The sequence below is a fragment of the Miniopterus natalensis genome, chromosome 13 (genome assembly GCF_054644295.1).
Source record: "Miniopterus natalensis isolate mMinNat1 chromosome 13, mMinNat1.hap1, whole genome shotgun sequence".
In the NCBI taxonomy this organism is placed as follows: domain Eukaryota; kingdom Metazoa; phylum Chordata; class Mammalia; order Chiroptera; family Miniopteridae; genus Miniopterus; species Miniopterus natalensis.
Genome location: NC_142093.1, coordinates 58551779 through 58563940, shown reverse-complemented (window position 1 = coordinate 58563940; position 12162 = coordinate 58551779). Strand labels below are relative to the sequence as shown.

The following is a 12162-nucleotide window of genomic DNA, read 5'->3' as shown; positions in this document are numbered from 1 at the left end:
TGCCCAGGACCAGGGACCACAGGCCTCACACAAGTTGAAGTAAGTGGCTCATATAGTACAGGTGTTTCTACATCTTTTTTTTTTTTTCCTTTTTTTTTTTAAACAAAGCTGTCTTTTTATATATATATATTGCTTTACTGATTAGAGAGAGAGGAAAGGAGAGGGAGAGACAGAGATAGAAACATCAATGATGAGAGAGTCATTGATTGAGCCCACCACCCGGGCATGTGCCCTGACCGGGAATCAAACCCCGATCGCCTGGATCCTAGGTCGACGCTCAACCGCTGAGCCACTCCCGGCTGGGCTGCTTCTACATCGTGAAGTTCAATGAAAGCTGATCCTGGAGCCTGCTCTGTCTCTGGAGAAGGACCTCAATTTGGCATTTCCTCTTTAGGTGTTCCTTCATCTTGCTCTGGAGCTGGTTCTATAGACCCAAGAAGAGAACAGATTATCACAATGAGTGCCTTTTATGTGCCTTCCACAGGAAGGAGACCTCTCATCTCCATCACTGAAGTCTCAGTTCAAGACCGCATCCCAGGAAGTCCTCCAGACTGCAGGCCATGGGACAGTGATGTGAGTGACTCTTGGATCCTTCCTAACCCCAGTTTCTGGAAGCTCTTCTCTGTGTGACCCAGCCCCATGCACTCCCCACTCACTCACACCACCCACCCCAAGTTCTCCCCATCCCTTGTCTCTGCCTCAGTGGGCTCAAGTTGCTCCAGGTGTGAATGGAGAAGCTGGGCTTGGTTTTCCATGTCTGAGCCTGGAAAGTGCAGCTCTAGGTAAGCCAGGAACATCATCAGGCAGGGAAATTCTTGGGTCTGATGAAAATCCAGATGCCCAGGATGGAGGAGATGACCCTGGGGAGAGATAGGCGGGCAGCCAAGTCTAAAGACCGGCCTTTCCTTCCATACTTCCCATTCCCCTCACCCCTAAGAGCACCACTCAGAGATCCTGGGGTCCTGTGCCTCCTGCTCCTCCCCATCCAGGAACCAAAACTACTCTTTGTCCATATTCAATCTGGCAAACCTGGCAGAGATCACCTAGTCACCCAGGAGTGGCTGGCAGGAAGCCTTTGTGACTGAGATCCCTTGACCAATGAGGTGACCACCTGTCCCCTCTTTAGGGGAGCCAGGCATGCTCCCTCAGTGTCCCTGCCCCATCCCACTACCCATTCCACTCAAATGTCAATTCCATGAGAGCAGGGAGAGCTGGCATTGGCTCTGTTCATTGCACTCATTGGCACACAGTAGGTGCTCCAGGAAGATCTGACCAATGAGCAAACAAACTAACTCTGTCGCCAGCCTTGGCTTCCCAGGACCTTCCTAACACCTCAAACATTGGCTACTGCACCTATGATGCTGCCTAATTTACCAGCTTTCCTGTGTGGTTCTTCTCTTCCAACTGACACTCAACACCCACAGGGTGGGTAGCACCAGCCAAGCTGCCACTATGGAGGTTCTACCAGATAAGCAAGCAGGGTGCTCCTCACACCCCCTGTATGGGTCCCTGGATAGGGGTGGAGGCAGGATTGGGATTACGCTGGGATGGGGTGGATTTTCTGAGGGGCTGGCTGTGCCAATTGACCTCTCCCATGCTCTCCCACACCACAAAATCAACACCCACAGCTCTCTCTGACTCCGTTCCTTTTTTCTAGGACAACTCCTCAGACCTCAACTTTCTTGCAGAAACCCCATGATGTGTGGCATCCAGGGTTTTGCTAGCACCTTTAATTCACAGTCCCCATCCTGCCATCACAGCTCTGATTCAAAGCCCACTCACTGTTTCTGCTGGTCCTGAGGTTCACCGTCCTCTTGACAACATGGAAAGATGCAGCCATTGGTAGAGGAGGCCAGAAGGACATCACATGGACGATCCTGTGGACATTGCCTGCCTGTGCAGCTAGTGTGGCTGAATCACTCCCGGTGAGCAGGAAGCTCTGGGGTGCAGGGTTGGGGTTTGCTCTGTGCACTGGATTATGGTCAGTGCCTAGAGATGTGTTTGTGCTGGTCTGGCTTCTAAGATATTTTCTGAATGAAAGAGTTCAAACCAGCCCCATCAGAGACAACTGAGTGAGCCTGCAGCCCCACTGCTCAGTCCTGGGGTTTCTGTTCTGGCTTCAGCCAGGACAGGGACCCTAATGGAATCTCCAATCTCTTTGTCAAATGAGAAGAGAGATCATGCCAAGGCCCAAGGAGAATCACAAATGAGGCAGAAGATTTGACATGAGGAAGTGAAAATGAGGAATTAGCACAACCACAGCGCCTCCAGCAGACCTCCCCACTGTCCAGGACCCCAGAGGGCACCTCCAGGGAGAACCACCCAGTGTGTACAATAACCCTGTGAGGTTGGTCCTTGGTTTACTCAGTGTTCAGAGGAACAAACACTCAGAGAGATGCACTGGCCTGAAGACTCACAGCAAGCAGGTGGCCGAATGGCCACTGTGCTGTGGAGGGGCAGGGTGCTCACCTGGTAAATAGTTGGTCCAACACCTGTAGGGTGGTAGCAAATGTTCTGTGATAACACAGAGAGGTGGGGATGAAGGTAGGGTCCCGGGTCAGGAATGTGGGCACCAGGTATTCAACCAGTTTGTCCAGCTCCCGTCCCTGGGTAGGCTGTACCGTACAGATCCTTTCCCTTCTCCAGTGAGGTTGGAGTTTATTGGGAACCATGAGTGGGTGCTGCTGGGGCTACTTGGCTGGTTGGACACTGGGGCCCAGGGCTGGGCTGATCCACCTCTCCATTCTGCTCAGGATGCCCTCAATGGGAGGCCAGACCTTGGCCTCTGGTCACTCAGTTCTGAGTCTGGGCACACACCAGAGCTGGCTCCCCCAGGAAGCAGAGCCCTGGCTTCTAGAAAGGGCAGGTCCCAAAGGCAATAACCCTTTTCACTGGGGTGTCAGGGTCCTGAGTCCAAAACGCACCTTCCATGATTCCCTAGCTCAACACTGCCTGCTTGATATCCCACCCACCAGAGAGGTCTGGTTAATAAGCAGAGCACTTGGGGGCTCCTAGTGGAGGCCACCCTGTTAATTTCCGGATGATGAGCAGATTCTCACTGAAGACTGTTTCTCTTTGTGCTTCCAGAGTCTGTCTCTGTAGTGAACTGAAATGTTAACAGAAAAGCAGCTGGTCTCTCCAGTGCCCGGCTAGAGCAGGTGGAGGGGCAAGGACAAGGGCAGGGTTAGGAGGTGGACTTGGAGAGTCCAAAGGTGCAGATGAGGAAGTGCTTGAGGTGGGAGCATCACTGAGCTGCGAGCCACAAGGACTTCACACCATCCCACTCCACACCCTCACTGAGAAGGGACAGCACATTCTGCGAGAGCTTGGCCATGCAGGCCAGGGGGCTGATGCCTTCCATGTTCTGGCTTTTGGACTGCACAGCCTTGTCCTTGGTTTTCTTGGGAAAAAACATCACTTTATTCTTCCCCTTGGTGACCACTGTCATGGAAATGGTGGGCGTGGCTGTGGCCTTGCTGCTGCTCCGCAGCCTGCTGACCTGCAGAGCCTGGAAGGTGCACTTGAGCATGCTTTTGCTGGTGGGCAGGTCTTACTTATCAGAGTCTCTATTCATGTCTGTGAGCTGGGCTTCCATCTAGTAATCCACCTGCAACCCCTTCAGCTTGGAGGGAAAGCCCTGCCTGGGGGAGAACAGGCCCTGACTCACTTACCAAGAGGAGGGTATGTGGATGAGGCTCCCTTGGAGGGCTGGGTGGATGAAATAATGCTGGAGCCCGAGGGGCTCCCACCACCTGAGTCATAGCCAAGGATGTTTCCACTCTTCCAACATTTACCACCCCCTCAAAGGGAATGAACTCCTGTGAGGACTCTTTGTTGGGGCTCTTCCACCTGGAGGTGAGCATGGCCTCCAAAATGGGCAGCTGGAGGGCACAGTTGCCAACCACGAATTACTGTGTGATTCTCGATAGGATGTGCACCAAGTCCTGCAAGGCACTCAGGCCCTCCAGCTCATTGAACAGGTGCCCCCAGGCCAGGTCTTGGAAGAAGTTGTTGTAGAGCTAATCCATGGAGCCCAGGTACCTGGCCACGGGGTGGGAATCTAGAGGGATGACCAGGAAACACATGTAGCCTAGCCAGTGGGGCGTCCTTTGGGACAGCTGCTCCCCAAAAAGCCTCAGCTCCTAGCTGAAGTAGTGCTTCACCCCCCACACTACGATCTTCAAAGGCATCGGGGGCTGGGAATTGCAGTTGCATCTCTGTATCCAGGAGACAATGGTGCTGAAGGCCTCCTGGACATGAGCGGCGAGCAGGTGCACACCACGGGCACGGTGACCTGCTGCAGGATGTCCCACAGGCACTGCCCCTGCTAGTCCGGGGTGTTGACAAGGATGACGCTCTTGGGCAGCTGGTAGTCAGAGATGCAGATGAGGGTTAGCTGGTTGTACAGGGTCTTCCTGGGGATCAGCAGCTGGCTCGGTGGAATCGACCAGCACTCCTGGTCCCGGCGGTTGGCCCTCATGTTCTGTGGCCGCATCATCGGCTGCTCCTTCAGGGATGTGCTCAGGTCCTGGCCACCTGCCTGTTTCCCTAGGACCTGGTGGAGGGGAATACAAGAGTGCAGGATGACGGGAGTGATGCGCCCCTTGGTAAGCTGCTTTTTGGTGAACACGTCTCTGGTGGAGGTCCCTGCCTCCGGGCTGCCTTTGGGCTGTGCCTACTAAGACCCAGGGTTTGGTGTGCTGGGGGCTCTCTTGCTGGGCTTCTTACCACCCAAGGCTCTCATCTTCTGGGGCACATGGGACAGACGCAGAAGCCCCTTTTGCCTCTGGGCACTGGGAATGCTCCCCGTCTCCATCTGGGAGCTGGAATGTGTCAGGCTGTTAAAGGATGGCCTGAGCTTGGGCTTGCGAGTGCTGAGGACACTCTCATGGTCGCTGTCCTCCATGTCTAGGCCACTGTCACTGGGGTTTTCCAGCATGTCATACAGAAGGTCCAGGTCCTCCTCCACCTCAGGGATGTGGTCTGCAGGTTCCTGCTTGAGTCCAGGGCCTTCTCCGCTACTTTGACCCTGTCTAGCCTGGCCAGGACTTTTTACTTGATATTTTGTTGCCTGGTCATGGCCGCCTTTCTTTTTATTGATGACCCCTCATTCTTAGGCTCCTCCAGGTGGAAGTTGTTCTTCTCCAGGTCCTACCCATGCCCGGCATCATTGTTGGCCTCTTACTGAGAGGACAAGCTCTCAGACTCCCCCTCAGAGTAGTGATCCATGGACTTGTCCTGGGGGCTAGCCTGGATGGTGCTGTCCTCATGTTTGATGTGTTGGCTGAACGGAGAGAAGCTCCAGATCTTGGCCACCTGGGGGGTGGATGTGCTGGAGGCCACCGATTCTGAGGGTCTGTCACTGGACTGCTTGCCACCTGGGGCCCAGGTCTTCTCTGGCACATCTGCAAGACTCTGAGGCTCCTCCTGGCTCCAGGTACTGTGGATGCGCCCTGTCTTCATCTGCCAGCTGGAATGTGACAGGCCTTTGAAATATGGCTTGCCCTTGGGCTTGCAGGTGCTGATGGCACTATCATTATCCTCCATGTCTGAGTCACTGGGGTTCTCCAGAGTGTCATAGAGAAGGTCCAGGTTCTCCTTCACCTCAGAGACACACCCCTCAGGTTCCTGCTTTGACTCCAGGACCTCCTTAGGGGGTCTGACCCTCTGCGGCCATGCCATGACCTTTTGCTTGAAGGTTGGCTCCTTGGTCATGGCCGTTGTTCTCCCTTTCAAACTCTGCTCCTTCTGTGGCTCCCCCCATGGAAGACATCCTTGTCCAGGTCCTGCCACTGCCTGGCATCATTGCTGGCTTCCTGCTCAGAGGAGAAGCTCTCAGACTCCCCCTCAGAGTAGCTATCAGTAGACTTGGCCTGGGGGCCTGCCTGCCTGGAGCCGTCCTCATGGTCGATGGGCTGGCTGGACAGGGAGGAGATCCAAATCTCATCCACCTTGGGGGAGGCCTCCTTATTGCTGCTGCAGAAGCTCAGCACCTGGCTGCACTGGGGAGGTCACTGCATCACCTGGGCCATGTGGATGGTGCCCTCAGCCAGAGTCCTGTAGCCCAGATACCTGTAGCCCAGGATGGTCCGGCTCCTAAAGCACCTCCCCTCCTGCAACAGGATCTGTAGCTTCTTGCCTTCTCTCTTGAGGAAATGGGGGTATTTCAGAGAGGTCAGCTCCAGGTCGGTCTCCACTTGTCCACTGGGGGGGCAGCACAATCTCATGGGACCTCAGGATGCTCTTGGAGCCCTGCATCTTCAAGGCAATCAAGATGGACATAAGCTCTTTCTCCAGCTCCTCGAAAACCACCAGCTTCTTTAAGGTCAGGGTGCACAACCTGGGCACACAGGTGGGGCTGGAGAAGTCCACCTCCCGGGGATCAAACTGGTTCAAGGGCACTGGCTTCTGGAGAGTGGCGGGTGCACTGGCCAGGCCCGTGGGGGTTGATGGAGCTGCAGCTTCTTGCACCTTCAGGGATGATGCTTTCTCCTGTTGTGGGGCAGAAGAGGGACATTCCATCAGAGGCAGCTCATGAATTGACAGGAGGGTTGGGGACTGTAGCTCACACCCAAGCCCCAAACACTTAGTGATTGGTGGCAAGAGGTGGGAGAGAAGTGATCGAAGGAGTGTGTGAACAAAAGGGGCCACCTGCTAAATGGACTAGCTCAGGGAAGGCCTGCATGGTGGCCTTGCAAACTCAGAGACCTAAAGTAAACACAAAGGATGGTCTGAAATGAAAACTTTTTAACTAAAAGTAATTGATGATGAGCAGTCATATCTTATGGCAGCACCTTCCCTGACAAAGGACAATCTTTACCTTAACTGAGTCTGTCTATAGTCCTTTTGCATCTATGAAAACCTATATTTGGAATGTCTAAGTAATTTTTCTTTTTCCAGACCTCTCAAAGCACAGGCACTGCTCTACAGAGACTACTAATTTCATTGGTATGGTTTCCAAGCTTTGCTTTCTCCCACCTCCCTAATCCATCAGCAGTGAATTTCGTGTAACCCTCATATGTCGCCCCTTTAGATTATAAACTATAAAATAAGGAAGGTGTAAAACTGCCATTTTCCAGAACATTATCTCAAAGTGTTGATATTTTGCTTCTTGGCAACTGTCGACACTTTGGCTCAAATAAACTCACAAAAATTCTTCACAGGTTCGAATGTTTTTTACATTGACATTTACTTGGTGTAGTTTGGCAGGATTCCACAGAAGTTCACCCAGGACCACCCTGCAGACCCAGACCTGCTGCAAGGATCCAGCAATGGGTCCACTGAGCCCACCAGTTCTTCACCCATTATGTGAACTTGGGTGACTTTTCTCTTGGATCCAGGACCTTCCCTTGCTTGTGGTAGAGGGTCTGACTTTATCTGAGCTGTATTTTAAATCCTCAAAGTGGAACTAAGGTTTATGGTTGACAGAATCTAGTCTAAGGCAAGGCAGAAGGAAAAATGGGTGACTGGTTTTTAACTGTGGCTTTTCAATTGGAAATCCTTTCTGAGGATCTGGGCCAAAAACACTCACTCTATAAATGAGAGGTGAACTCCTTTCAGCTCCAAAGATAACGGGGTACATCCTTCTTGCAGCTCACATATTGGGTGTTCATAGGCAACTAAGAATGTTAGTGGAGGTCTCAGAGGTCATTCCTCATGATGTGCAGGCACCCCTTAGGGAAATTCCAGCTCGACGCTAATTAAACTGACTGGCTTTTCCTGGGGAGTGCACATGTGGTTTTGTCAAGGAACAACCCGAGCCCTTCAGGTTGTTTTAGACAGTCTAGAGAGGAACCAAGGCACATAAGAGGGTTGAATGGAACTCAAGGGGGGGATCTTTGTGGAGCTCCACCCATGAGCAGCCCATTTCCACCCAATACATAACATCCCTAGAAAATTTGCTCAGCCTCTGCACATATTACAACAAATAAACAAACAAGCAAACCATAATAAAATTAAAATGAGAATTTGTGCATCCAAGGCTGGGACTTTTCAAACCCCAGCCCTCATTAATACTCCTAATAGGAAACAGAAATGGGAAGGTTTAACTAGAAAATATTCATTTATAAATGGCCAAAATGCAGTTGTCTTTGGGTGCTTACAGTAATTTTTTCATGAAAATATTAGAAAACTGTTGGCTTTCAAGTTGGATGAGTGAATGGAACTAAAGAAGACCTTGAATATCTGCAGCCATCTTGAGAAAAAATAACAGAGTTTAAGGGATCACTTTGGTGGATATCAAACTGTCCTACAAAGCCATTGTAATCAAAACGACCTGGTATTGGTACAGCAACAGGCATATAAATAAATGGAACAGAACAGAGTCTACAGAAATAGAGCCACACCATTATGGTCAGTTAATATTTGACAAAGGAGGCAAGAGCATCCAATGGAGTGAAGACAGTCTCTTCAATAAGTGGTGCTGGGAACATTGGACAGATACATGCAAAAAAATTAAGCTAGACCTCCAACTATCACCATATACAACAATAAACTCAAAATGGATAAAAGACTTAAACATAAGTCATGAAACCATAAATATCTGGAAGAAAACATAGGCAGTAAAGCCACAAATATACCATGAAGTGGAATTTTCACTGATACATCTCCTAGGGCAAGAGAAACAAAAGGAAAAATAAACATATGGGACTACCTCAAACTAAAGAGCTTCTGCACAGGAAAAGAAAACACAAAGTGCCTCAAAATACAGAGGAGCCCCATGGTCTGGAAAATATATTTGCCAAAGATGTATCTGATAAGGTGCTAATTTCCAAAGTGTACAAATAACTCATACTACTCAGCAAGAGGAAGACAAACAGCCCAATTAGGAAATGGGCAAAGGAGCTGAATAGACACTTCTCCAAAGAGGACATATGGATGGCCAAGAGACGCATGAGAAAATGCTCAATGTCACTAATCATCAGAGATGCAAATTAAAACCACAATGAGCTATCATCTCACACCTGTCAGAATGGCTCCATCAGCAAATGAACAAAGGGCATGTGCTGGTGAGGGTGTGGAGAAAGGGGAACCCTCCTACACTGCTGGTGGGAATGCAGACTGGTGCAGCCACTATGGAAAACAGTATGGAGCTTCCTCAAAAAAGTAAAAATGGATCTGCCTTTTGACCCAGTGATCCCACTCCTAGGATATATCCTAATAATCCTGAAACATTCATCAGAAAGAATCTATGCATCCCTATGTTCATAGCAGCATTATTTACAATAGCTAAGATCTGGAAACAGCCCAAGTGCCCATCAGTAGATGTGTGGATACAAAGCTGTGGGACATTCACACCATGGAATACTATGCAGCTGCAAAGAAGAAGGATCTCGTACCCTTTGGGACAGTATGGATGGACCTGGAGAAAATTATGCTAAGTGAAATAAGCCAGGCAGAGAAAGACAAACATATGATCTCGCTTTTATTTGGAATCTACAAACTTAATAAACTGATGAACAGAATAGACTCAATGACATGGAAGCATACCTCAGACTGAAGAATGTCAGAGGGATGGAGGGGGACTGGTGGGTGGAAAGGGGGATAGTAACCAGAGAATTTATATGCATATATGCACAACCCAAGGACACGGACAATGGTGGGGAGGGGGACTGGGGAGGGGGACGAGATGGGGTGGAATGGGTCATTGGAGAGAAAAAGGGACATCTGTGATATTTTAAACAAAAAAAAGTAAATAAAAATAAAAATAATCTATTTCATTGTTTTACCCTCTACTGCATATGGTCCCTATGACTCTCTTTACCTGTGTTTGTTTAGTGACTTCCTTGTCCCTTGATTATACACAGTAAATACTAGTGTAATAAATGAGAGCTTGAAATAAGAAAAAGAAAAAAGAAAGAAAATGGATGAATGAATGCAAAGCATGCCTTCCATTGGAAGTTAGAAGCTTCCAAGGAGAAGCACAAATACATTCTTTTAAAAAGGATGGTAATTATAAACTTTAGGGACAATCTCTGAACTCTCCTGAAGCTAATATCTGCCAACAGCCCACCCCCACTTCCACATTCCTCCCTGGACCCTCTATTCTCTGGGCTTCCTCTCCCTACTTGCCCTTCCCCTTCTTTCCCTCCCCTGGGGTCTCCTCCCTACACTCCCTACTGCCTGAAGGGAAACTGAGGAGGGGAATTCTAACAGCTCCCTTTGGAGAAAAGCTGGTCTCAGCCAGAGGGGAACCAGCAATTGTTCCCAATGTTCTCCATGAATCAGAGAGGTTCGCAAAGAAAGTTAGCTGTTAGGACATGTAACCCTGGCTCTTCCGACCTACTCCAATTAATATACCTACTGCTTTCTGGGAGCAAAAGCACAGGGTGACTCAATAAGGTTTGCAAGACAACTTTCATGGAGACATCTGTCCAGTTTAAGGACTATTGGAGGCTGAAATAGGACTTAGAAAAAAACAAAAGTAGGCTCAGAGCTTCTCCAAGGGTGGTTCTTCTCAGGTCAGTTTGGGAGAAGATGGAATTATCATAAACGGGAAGCCACTGAGGCCCCTGTAGATACTGGGGCTACTTTATTCGCTCTTACCCACACCCAACTAATTGCCTTCCCTTTGGAGTAAAGCTTCTGTACACATATCAGGAATATTTAACCAATGTCTGTTTTTAAATCACAACCTGTTTCCTTCCAACTAGGGAATGCTATGGGATATATATCTATCTTTGCTCATCAAATCTGGCCGCATTCACCTGACAGGGTGGGATGGGTGTTTTGGGGTGTGTGTGTTTTAAATGAAATCAGTGATGCCCACCTATGCTTTTACCAGAAGTGTAATATGTCTTTAGAACTAAATGAACCAGATACTGGACCAAAGGGGGGAAATCATGATTTCAAAGGAACCTCCAAAGAGGAAACACACCTGGAGACTGACTGAAGGTTTGCTAACCATCGTTTCTTTATTATTATCTTCCATGAGAGCCTGAGAAACAGCTTAACAGGACACCCGCCCTACTCAGAATGGCCCAAAGAGCCCAGAGACTTGCAGAGATACCTCTAACTCTCTGATTGCTCCATAGATCTCTCCGTAGATGGGAAGCCAGGCCACAGAGCCTTGAGACTCCCCTTTTGGGGTACATACTTGCCATCCGGGTGAAATATGACCCTGAGCCCCTCAAGAAGAAGGCTACTCTTTTTTTGTAACGTGATCTGGTCTTAATACAAAGCAGGCAATAGGTTTCGTCAGTTAATGGCACCACTCATTTTAATACTGTCTTGCAGCTAGGTCCTATTTTACCATGGGTTTGTGAATGGGTTTGTCATTCCCTTGCCAACATTTGGATGGCAACCCAGTGCCTGAGCTATTGAAAATGACTCTCCTTCTTTTATAACTGAAGTCTTCACAGGGCCAGAGATGTGGCTCTAGAAACAATTCAAAGCCCACCAAATCCTTCTACCTAGCCCAACTCTCTTCCCACCACCAGCCCAGGGCATCTCAAGTGGCTTATAGATAATTGACATTGTGATACCAAAGTCCCAGGATCTTTGAAATGCAAGTACCCGACTTCACCAAGAATGTAGTCTGGGCTTTTTTATTTTTAATTTTTTTGGTAATCCTCATCCCAGGATATTTTTTCCATTGCCTTTTGGAAAGAGTGGAAGAAAGGGGGGAAGGAGGGAGAGAAGACAGAGAGCGAAAAACATCAATGTGAGAGAGACAAGTGGCCTGGTAGCCTACCTGTTGCCTCTGCTGCTCACCCTGACTGGGCAGGGAGAGAACCTGCAACCCAGGTAGGGGCCCTTGACCAGAAATTGAACCCAGGACCCTTCAGTACACCAGCTGATGCTCTAACCACAAAGCCACACCAGCCAGTGCTAGGCCAATTTTTAAAATACAAATCTCTGCAAGGTAAATCTTATCAAATTAGAAAAAAAATTACAACACACCCTCATCCACCTAGGCAAGTCACCTTAACTCATGTCAACTATTCCAAATTAGTGAATTTTATTTAAAATTATTGAATATCTAGATACTTTGAAATAACATGAAATACAGAAACACTGATTTATAGGCAAGTCTTAAGTGCTTGCTTTGGGATTTTTATTACAGAAAGCCTGTAAAATGGATTTGGAGCTCTTGATATAATATCTTGTGCTTTGTTGAAGGTGTGTTTTGTGACAGTGAGAGTGTTTAAAATATGTTCATAA

The 12162-nt window shown here is 48.8% G+C and overlaps 1 pseudogene; it reads right to left on the bottom strand.

The window, feature by feature from the left end:
- Positions 1–3184: 3184 nt before the first annotated feature.
- LOC148091715 (phosphofurin acidic cluster sorting protein 2 pseudogene) lies at positions 3185–6522 on the bottom strand (annotated as a pseudogene).
- Positions 6523–12162: the final 5640 nt, after the last annotated feature.